Source organism: Syngnathus scovelli, chromosome 20 (assembly GCF_024217435.2).
Source record: "Syngnathus scovelli strain Florida chromosome 20, RoL_Ssco_1.2, whole genome shotgun sequence".
Lineage (NCBI taxonomy): Eukaryota > Metazoa > Chordata > Actinopteri > Syngnathiformes > Syngnathidae > Syngnathus > Syngnathus scovelli.
The window spans coordinates 307,062-316,362 of NC_090866.1; the positions used below are offsets into that span (position 1 = coordinate 307,062).

At 48.2% G+C, this 9,301-nt stretch overlaps 2 long non-coding RNA genes across 2 annotated transcripts; both read left to right on the forward strand.

Annotated features, from left to right (window-relative positions):
- Nucleotides 1–2,263: 2,263 nt before the first annotated feature.
- Nucleotides 2,264–2,679, forward strand: LOC125989993 (uncharacterized). The gene is made up of 3 exons (XR_011085948.1): nucleotides 2,264–2,358; nucleotides 2,440–2,493; nucleotides 2,614–2,679. It is a non-coding gene; the product is annotated as an uncharacterized lncRNA (long non-coding RNA).
- A 2,557-nt stretch (nucleotides 2,680–5,236) lies between these two features.
- On the forward strand, nucleotides 5,237–7,256 carry LOC137839760 (uncharacterized). Its single transcript, XR_011085944.1, has 3 exons — nucleotides 5,237–5,429; nucleotides 5,575–5,652; nucleotides 7,180–7,256. It is a non-coding gene; the product is annotated as an uncharacterized lncRNA (long non-coding RNA).
- Nucleotides 7,257–9,301: the final 2,045 nt, after the last annotated feature.

Here is a 9,301-nt window from a genome sequence, read left to right on the forward strand (position 1 = left end):
CAATCCCAGAACAATTCGATTGCAAAACACAGTTCATGAAAGAGGGAATCAATTTTTAGCCAAGCAAAGAAATCAAGAAGTAAAAATCACATTTGTGCTTCTCCAAACAATTTATGTCACGCCACTATTCTCATAGTGACGGGTCCCTTGATCGAATTGACTAACAATATTGCTTTAAGCTGTTACAGAATACATTTTTAGCCAAGCAAAGAAATCAAAAAGTAAAAATCACATTTGTGCGTCCATGCGTGACTCACAATCCGACACCGTGTTCCTGTTTTATTTCTATTTTAACTTGCTTAGCTTATTTTGGCCCCTTTTTTGGTCTCATGTTTTGGTCTGGCGCCATCTTTTGGACAAATTTGGAATTTCAGCTCTGCCAATTTATTCCTGTGAATAATCCATATTTTACCATTTGCACCATCTCTTCCCCCCATGTTACATGACAGTAGAAACAGTAGACAGTAGAACCCCCCCCCCCCCCCCCTGAACGTGGCTGGGAAAATGTGGAGAAAAGCAAATGTCATTTTCCAGTCAACCAAAGAATTTGTGGATGAAAATGACACAACATTCCAAAGCTGTCCACGCGTTTGTCTCTTCTAGAATGTCAAGTGGGTGGAGGAGAAGCAGCTGCTGCGTCAGAGCAATCAGCAGTTGGCCGAAAAGGTGACGGAAAGAAAGGCGCTGGGCGGAGTCGCTTGGCGTCACACCCGTCCGGAAGCCCCGCAGATGAGGTCTGACTGTCTTTTCAGGTCAGGCGGATGGAGGCGGAAGAAGCGCGTCTGAATCAGAATCAGAATCAGAATCAGAATCAGAAAACCTTTATTGTCATTCTACATAGTACAATGAAATTGGAGACCTCCATCCAGTGCATGAGGTAGACACAAGTAACAGTCAAGTAATCGACTAGTAGAAAAGTAGATGAAATAATCAGAAACAGTAGTGCGGACAAAGTGCAGTAATAGTGCAGGAGGAAAGTGTCATCAGTGTCGGCTGGAGTTGAGGGCGGCTATGGCTTGGGGAAAGAAACTGTTTCTGAGTCTGTTTGTCCTGGTCTTCATTTGCCTGTAGCGTCTTCCAGAGGGCAACAGGTCAAACAGGGCGGAGCCAGGGTGGGAGCTGTCCGCTGAGATGGCCTTAGCCCTGCTGAGGCAGCGGGTAGTGTAGATGTCCGTAAGGGAGGGGAGAGGGCGGCCGATGATCCTCTGGGCTGTCTTCACCACTCTCTGCAGCTTCTCCCTGTCAGCGGCGGTGGAGCTGCCGAACCATACTACGATGCAGTAGGTCAGTAGACTCTCGATGGAAGATCGGTAGAAGGTCAGCAACAGGTCGGTGTTGAGGTTGTACCTCCTGAGGACTCTCAGGAAGTGTAACCGCTGCTGAGCCTTCTTGACGATGGTGGTGATGTTCTCTGACCAGGAGATCCGGTCAGAGATGTGGACGCCCAGGTACTTGGTGCTGTGGACCCTCTCCACCTGCTCGCCGTTGATGAAGAGGGGAGTTGGCTCAGGGCTGTGTCTTCTGAAGTCTATGATGAGCTCGTTGGTCTTCTTGGTGTTCAGAGCGAGATTGTTCTCAGAGCACCAGTCGACCAGCTCCAGGACCTCCTCTCTGTAGGCTACCTCATCGCCATTGGAGATGAGACCGACCACAGTGGTATCGTCGGCGAACTTGACAATCCGGTTGTGTTTGTGAGCCGGTCTGCAATCATGAGTGTAGAGGCAGAAGAGGAGGGGGCTCAACACACAGCCCTGTGGGGAGCCGATGCTCAGCGTACGGGTGGAGGAGAGGCGGGAGCCAACTCTCACAGCCTGGAGTCGGTTGGTCAGAAAGTCATTAATCCAGGCACATGTGAGAGAGGGGAGTCCGAGAGTGTCCAGCTTTGTGGTGAGTCTGTCCGGGAGGATGGTGTTGAATGCCGAACTGTAATCCACAAAGAGCATCCGGACATAGCTCTGCTGCTGCTCCAGGTGGTTCACCGCACAATGGAGGGCTACGGCGATGGCGTCTTCTGTGGATCTGTTGGTCCGGTATGCAAACTGGTGGGGGTCGAGGTGTGGGGGAAGATAATCCTTGATGTGCTGAAGAACCAGCCTCTCAAAGCACTTCATGAGCACATCCAGGATATCCGAGACCAAAACGAACTGCTTGAGTTCCGCATCCTGGAGCTGGAGGTGGGAAGACTCGCACAAGCGTTTTGAGGCCAGAGATGTGACGGACGGACGGACGGACGGACGGATGCATGCCTCTGCCTTTCAGGAGAGGGAGTGGCGCTCCCCCGTCTTGAAGTTTCTGCAAGTCCGTTTCCCAGACGGCCTCAGCCCTTTGCAGATCTACTGCGAGGCCGACGGCGTGAGCGTACGTAAGGCGTCCCTCGCAACCCTAACCTTAACCTGAGGTCCCAGAACACCTTACATTGCTCCTTGCGCCTTTCCCCAGGACATCGTCATCAGTGATCTGATGAAGAAGCTGGACATCCTGGGCGATAACGCCGTAAGTGTATGTCGAACTCCTTATGTTCGCACTCCACGAGACTCGGCGGCTCAAATGTGACTTTTGGAAGGCTTTGCGCTGAAAGAACCTTGTTGACGCTGTGCCTTTGGGCTCTTGCAGAATCTCACCAACGAGGAGCAGGTGGTCGTGATTCACGCCAGGACCCTTCCCACCCTAGCCGAGAAGGTAACGCGCACGTCCACGCACGCTCTCGCATTCTGCTTATGTGACAGCAGCCTTTCCTCAGTGGTTAGAATACATCAAAGTGACCAAGTCAGCACTTCAACAGAAGATGTTGGACATTGAAAGTGAGAAGGTAGACAGACACGCGACATCAGCCAAGGGGAACTCGGGGCAATGTGCCCCAACAATTCTGACCTTGAGCTGTGCTAGGATATGTTCTGCAACCAGAAGGGCTACCTGGATGAAGAGTTGGACTTCAGGAAGCGTTCCATGGACCAGGCTCATAAGGTAAGCCGCCCTCAAATCTCCCGCCGGACTACTGATGGACGAGGATTGCGGCCCAGAGGATCATGGAGCTGGAGGCCATGTTGTACGAGGCGCTACCGCAGCGGGACTGCCCCGCCACGGACGGCGAAAAAGCCAGCCACGCTGGCGTGAATGACGTGCTGACGGCGGATCAGAGACAAGAGCTTAGGAGCGCCGTGGACCAATGGAAGCGAGCCCTGATGTGGGAGTTGAGGGAGCGCGACGCTTGCATCCTCCAAGAGAGAATGGATCTGCTGCACAGCGCGCAACAGGTAAGGGCCCAAAGCCAGCCCGGCACTTACTTGCACGCTTACTGGCTTTTGAAGGCTACTTTCCATTTGTCCGTCCTAGAGGAACAAAGAGCTGAAAGAATTCATCAAAGCTCACAAGAGACAAATCAAACAATTGGAGGAGAAGTTTCTGTTTCTCTTTCTAGTCTTCTCCTTGGCCTTCATTCTGTGGCCCTAACACCAGCTGGTGAGTGAGCTCCAGCGGCACCGCACTCGACACCTCCGATACACTGCCAGCCGGTCTCAGACGTTGGCAGACGCTCCGATGCCGACGTATACCCCCCGCCACGGTGACAGAGGCACCGCGTCACACCGGCGCTCATCCAATCAGAAGGCAGGAAAGGCAAATTCACATGCAGGGCACTCTTGAACCAGAAGAGAGCGCCACAAAAAACGGTTGTTGCCCCAAACGCGCACTAAAAAGGGTCAGAATAACAAGAGTCCCACCGGCCAGCCGGGGCCACCCGTCCATCCATTTCTTCAGGGGGGGAAAAAATTGGAGTCACCGGTGAGTACATTTTGCATTTAGCTCTGCTTTTCTGCTTCTGTCTTCAAGTGTGTGGCATCCTGCGACCAAAGATTCAGCCAACCCCAAAGCGGTTGACCTCAACGTCCCACCACCATTCCTACCAGAGCAGGTGACGTGATGCTTTGGACATCCTTCCGTCTCAGATGCCCAAAAGTACTCTTTGCCACATCTGCGGCAATACGGTGTCTTTTCAAAGGTGCAAATAAATCCAGCGTGGGCGGAACACGCACGTCTTCGGTTTTTCCCGCTTTGTTTGTGTGACAGCTGTTGTGAAAATTTTACACAAATAAAGTTGTATAGTACAGGTTTGGCCAAGCCGCAACTCCCGAACCGCATGCGGCTCTTTTATGTTCATATCAACATTTGTGTGTGTGTGTGTAGGTGTGTGTGTGTGTGTGTGTGTGTGGGGGGGGGGTTGTGCGTGTTGGCTTCACTTGAGTTCAATTTAGTATTTTCGTCAAAAGCGCATGTGGTGAAATTCCACAAAGTAGGATGGGCAAACACATTCCAGTAAACTATTAGTGTCAATTGGGCTCTCGAAATGGCAGGGAAAAGATGCACAGCAAAACGAAAATATGTAGATGAACACAGGACGTTTTTATCAGAGTGGGAAAGTTTCTATTTTTTGTTGAACGTGATGGCAAACCATTCTGCCTGATACGTCAGACCTCAGCGCATTTCAAAGATTCAAATCTTCAGCGCCATGCACTTCAGCTCACTCCATGCTAACATTGATCAGGCGTCGAACCCGCAACATCATGCTTAAGAGGTGGACATGCTAACCAGTGCGCCATTATGTCAACGCATAACAACTGTAAGAACTTCCGCCGGAATTCAAATCCGCGGGGAGAGTTAACTTGTTTAAAAGGGAGTGGGCAGAAGAATTATTTAATTTATTTAAATCTATTTGGAGTGTGCGCCATTATGTCAATGCATAACAACTGTAAGTCTACTAAACAAAACAGCGGTTGCTATATGACGTCTGCCACGTCGTGGTCACGTGACGCGGACGTGACGTCGACGCCTACTTTACATCCCACCGATCACAGGACCCCTCGGCTGCATAACCGCGCCCCCTTCCCAACCAATCGGATTTGCTATACGCGAAAACGACGCCAATGGGCGGGCTCTTCCGCCAGAATTTAAATTCGTGGGCGTGGCTCGCAACAGGAAGTAGGAAAATGGCGATGTTGACAAAGACACAGCGGATGGTAACATACGACTAACGAGAGAAATATTTTTATTTTCTGCTTGCAACTGGACCGTCCAGAGCGTACACGGTAAGTACAACTCATCGTTTTTAAAAAGAAGTACTTTTGTTGCCCTGAAAAGCGAGTGAGTGTGGCGTTTGGGGGGAACGTCGAATTTCGACGATTCTTTCTGGTCAACGGTTGTAAATGATTGCGTTGATTAAAAAAGAAAACTTGATGTAACTCTACTTTTAACTGCCGTTTCAGATAAGCGGGTATTACGTCGCAGTCATGTGCCGCGGATATGACGTAATTGGCTGAACTTCCACCAAAATTCAAATCTGTTGGCGCGATGGCCGTGAGCCACTGAGCAACGACGAATATCAACAGAAATATCTTTATTTTCTGCTTGCAACTGGACCGTCTACAGCGTACACGGTAAGTAACACTCATTGTGTTTAAAGAGATTTACGTTTGTAATAGCAACGTGTAGCTGAGGCGCTAGCAGAAGTGTAGCCGCGTTGCGTTGTACGTGTGAATATTGGTCCAGGCGAAATGTTAATGTTTAATTTCATTCCTTTAGGTTCCACGGTGTTTGTTGGCTGCAAGTTTTCCACTGCAAGAAGAGGCTCGTATCATTGACCAGGAGCGAGCTACAACGGTGAGTAGCCATAACATTTATGTTAAACACTTCCTATTTCATGTCTAACAGTACTTGATTTAACAAATAACCATAAATAAATACAGTGTGGGCACTGAAGTTAACATATGTGATTATACTGCCTAATCTGTCACCGAGTATATTGTTGCAAAGTAATATAAGATCCAAAGTTGTAATTCAGAATAGTTTTCAAAAGAAGGCCATTAGAATTATATACAAGTCTGATTACCCTGAACATAACAACAAGCTATTAATTAAATCACAAATTCTTCAATTCAAAGATTTGGTAGATTATCAGAATAATAATGTCTAACAGTAATTGATTTAACACATCACGATAAGTAGATTGAGTGTGGGCACTCTCAAGTTAACATATGTGATTATACTGCCTAATCTGTTACAGAGTATGTTGTTGCCAAGTAATGTAGAATAGATCCAAAGTAGTAATCCAGAATAGTTTTGAAAAGGCCATTAGAATAATAAACAAATCTGATTACCTTGAACATAATAGTTAAGTGTTGAATATGTCCTATGAAGTCAAAATTTGGCACCATCATGTGGTGAAATTTGGAATTGCATCACATCCAATTTTGCCTGGGAACAAACAGATTAAATAAATCTTAGACTTAAATAAGCCACTCCTTCTCAAACAAGTAAACTCTGCCCATTTTGCGCAGTAGATGTTCTGTTAATATCTAGTATTTATACAAAGTCATAATTTAAATTGCTTTTAACCTTCATTCATCGCTTCAACCAACATTACTCGCTCTTATTACCAACTTGTATCGATTTAACTGAGCGTTTAATACTTCCTATCAGGTCTCAAGTCAAGATTTGGCAAAATACAATTTCAGCAAATCCAATTTTGCCAGGCAACAAAAAGAGATTAAATAAACTAAATAAGTCTTCTTCCCATTAAATAAATCAGAAAAGTCTGTCTTGCAACCAGTCCTCTTCAAACAAGTAAAGTCTGCCCGTTTTGTGCCGTAGATTTTGTGTCTATGCCTAGTATTTATACAAAATCATAATTTAAACGACTTCATTCCTTCATTCATTTTGGAAATTTGGAATTGCAGCAAATCGAATTTTGCCAGGGAACAAAAATAGATCAATTAAACTAAATAAGTCTTCTTTCCATTAAATAAATTAAAAAAGTCTGTCTTGTAACCAGTCCTTTTCAAACAAGTAAAGTCTGCCCATTTTGTGCCGTAGATTTTGTGTTTATGCCTAGTATTTATACAAAATCATAATTTAAAGGATTTCATTCCTTCATTGACTTTGGAAATTTGGAATTGCAGCACGTCAAATTTTGCCTGGGAAGAAAAGTAGATTAAATAAATTTAATAAGTCTTACTACTTCCCAATAAATAAATTAAATACGTCTTACTTGTTCCCACTCCTTTTCAAAAAAGTAGTTTAAAACGAGGGCCCTTCACTCAACCTTTAACCTCAACACCGCACGTCACATTGTGTTGTATCTGTGAATGTTGGTTGTGGCCAAATGATAGTTTTCTTTCATTCGTTTAGGTTCCACGGTGTTTGTTGGCTATATGTTTTCCACTGTCAGAAGGATGAAAATACAAAGTACAACGCTTGGACGTGGGCGACGACGTCACCGGTGAGTCCTTCCTTCCTATTTATTTACCTTCTAGGTGCTAGGTGCCGCACTGAACAACATTATGCCGCACTGAACAACATTATGCCGCACTGAACAACACCATGCCGCACTGAACAACACCATGCCGCACTGAACAACATTATGCCGCACTGAACAACACCATCCCGCACTGAACAACACCATCCCGCACTGAACAACACCATCCCGCACTGAACAACACCATCCCGCACTGAACAACACCATCCCGCACTGAACAACACCATGCCGCACTGAACAACACCATGCCGCACTGAACAACACCATGCCGCACTGAACAACACCATGCCGCACTGAACAACACCATGCCGCACTGAACAACACCATCCCGCACTGAACAACATTATGCCGCACTGAACAACATTATGCCGCACTGAACAACATTATGCCGCACTGAACAACATTATGCCGCACTGAACAACATTATGCCGCACTGAAAAACACCATGCCGCACTGAACAATACCATGCCGCACTGAACAACACCATGCCGCACTGAACAACACCATGCCGCACTGAACAACACCATGCCGCACTGAACAACACCATGCCGCACTGAACAACACCATGCCGCACTGAACAACACCATGCCGCACTGAACAACACCATGCCGCACTGAACAACACCATGCCGCACTGATCAACACCATGCCGCACTGAACAACACCATGCCGCACTGAACAGCACCATGCCGCACTGAACAGCACCATGCCGCACTGAACACCACCATGCCGCACTGAACAACACCATGCCGCACTGAACAACACCATGCCGCACTGAACAACACCATGCCGCACTGAACAACATTACGCCGCACTGAACAACATTACGCCGCACTGAACAACACCATGCCGCACTGAACAACACCATGCCGCACTGAACAACACCATGCCGCACTGAACAACACCATTCCGCACTGAACAACACCATGCTGCACTGAACAACACGACGCCGCACTGAACAACACCATGCCGCACTGAACAACACCATGCCGCACTGAACAACACCATGCCGCACTGAACAACACCATGCCGCACTGAACAACACCATGCCGCACTGAACAACACCATGCCGCACTGAACAACACCATGCCGCACTGAACAACACCATGCCGCACTGAACAACACCATGCCGCACTGAACAACACTATGCCGCACTGAACAACATTATGCCGCACTGAACAACACCATGCCGCACTGAACAACACCATGCCGCACTGAACAACACCATCCCGCACTGAACAACACCATCCCGCACTGAACACCATCCCGCACTGAACAACACCATGCCGCACTGAACAACACCATGCCGCACTGAACAACACCATGCCGAACAACACCATGCCGCACTGAACAACACCATGCCGCACTGAACAACACCATCCCGCACTGAACAACACCATCCCGCACTGAATAACACCATCCCGCACTGAACAACACCATCCCGCACTGAACAACACCATCCCGCACTGAACAACACCATGCCGCACTGAACAACACCATGCCGCACTGAACAACACCATGCCAAACTGAACAACACCATCCCGCACTGAACAACACCATCCCGCACTGAACAACACCATCCCGCACTGAACAACACCATCCCGCACTGAACAACACCATTCCGCACTGAACAACACCATGCCGCACTGAACTACACCATGCCGCACTGAACTACACCATGCCGCACTGAACTACACCATGCCGCACTGAACAACATTATGCCCCACTGAACAACAATATGGGGCCCGGCCGGGCATAGCCCGAAATGGAAACGTGGGTCCCCCTTCCCATGGGCTCACCACCTGTGGGAGGGGCCGAAGGGGTCGGGTGCAATGTGAGCTGGGCGGCAGCCAAAGGCGGGGACCTTGGCGGTCTGATCCCCGGCTGCAGAAGCTGGCTCTTGGGACATGGAATGTCACCTCTCTGGCTGGAAAGGAGCCCGAGCTGGTGTGCGAGGCAGAAAGATTCCGACTAGATATAGTCGGACTAGCCTCCA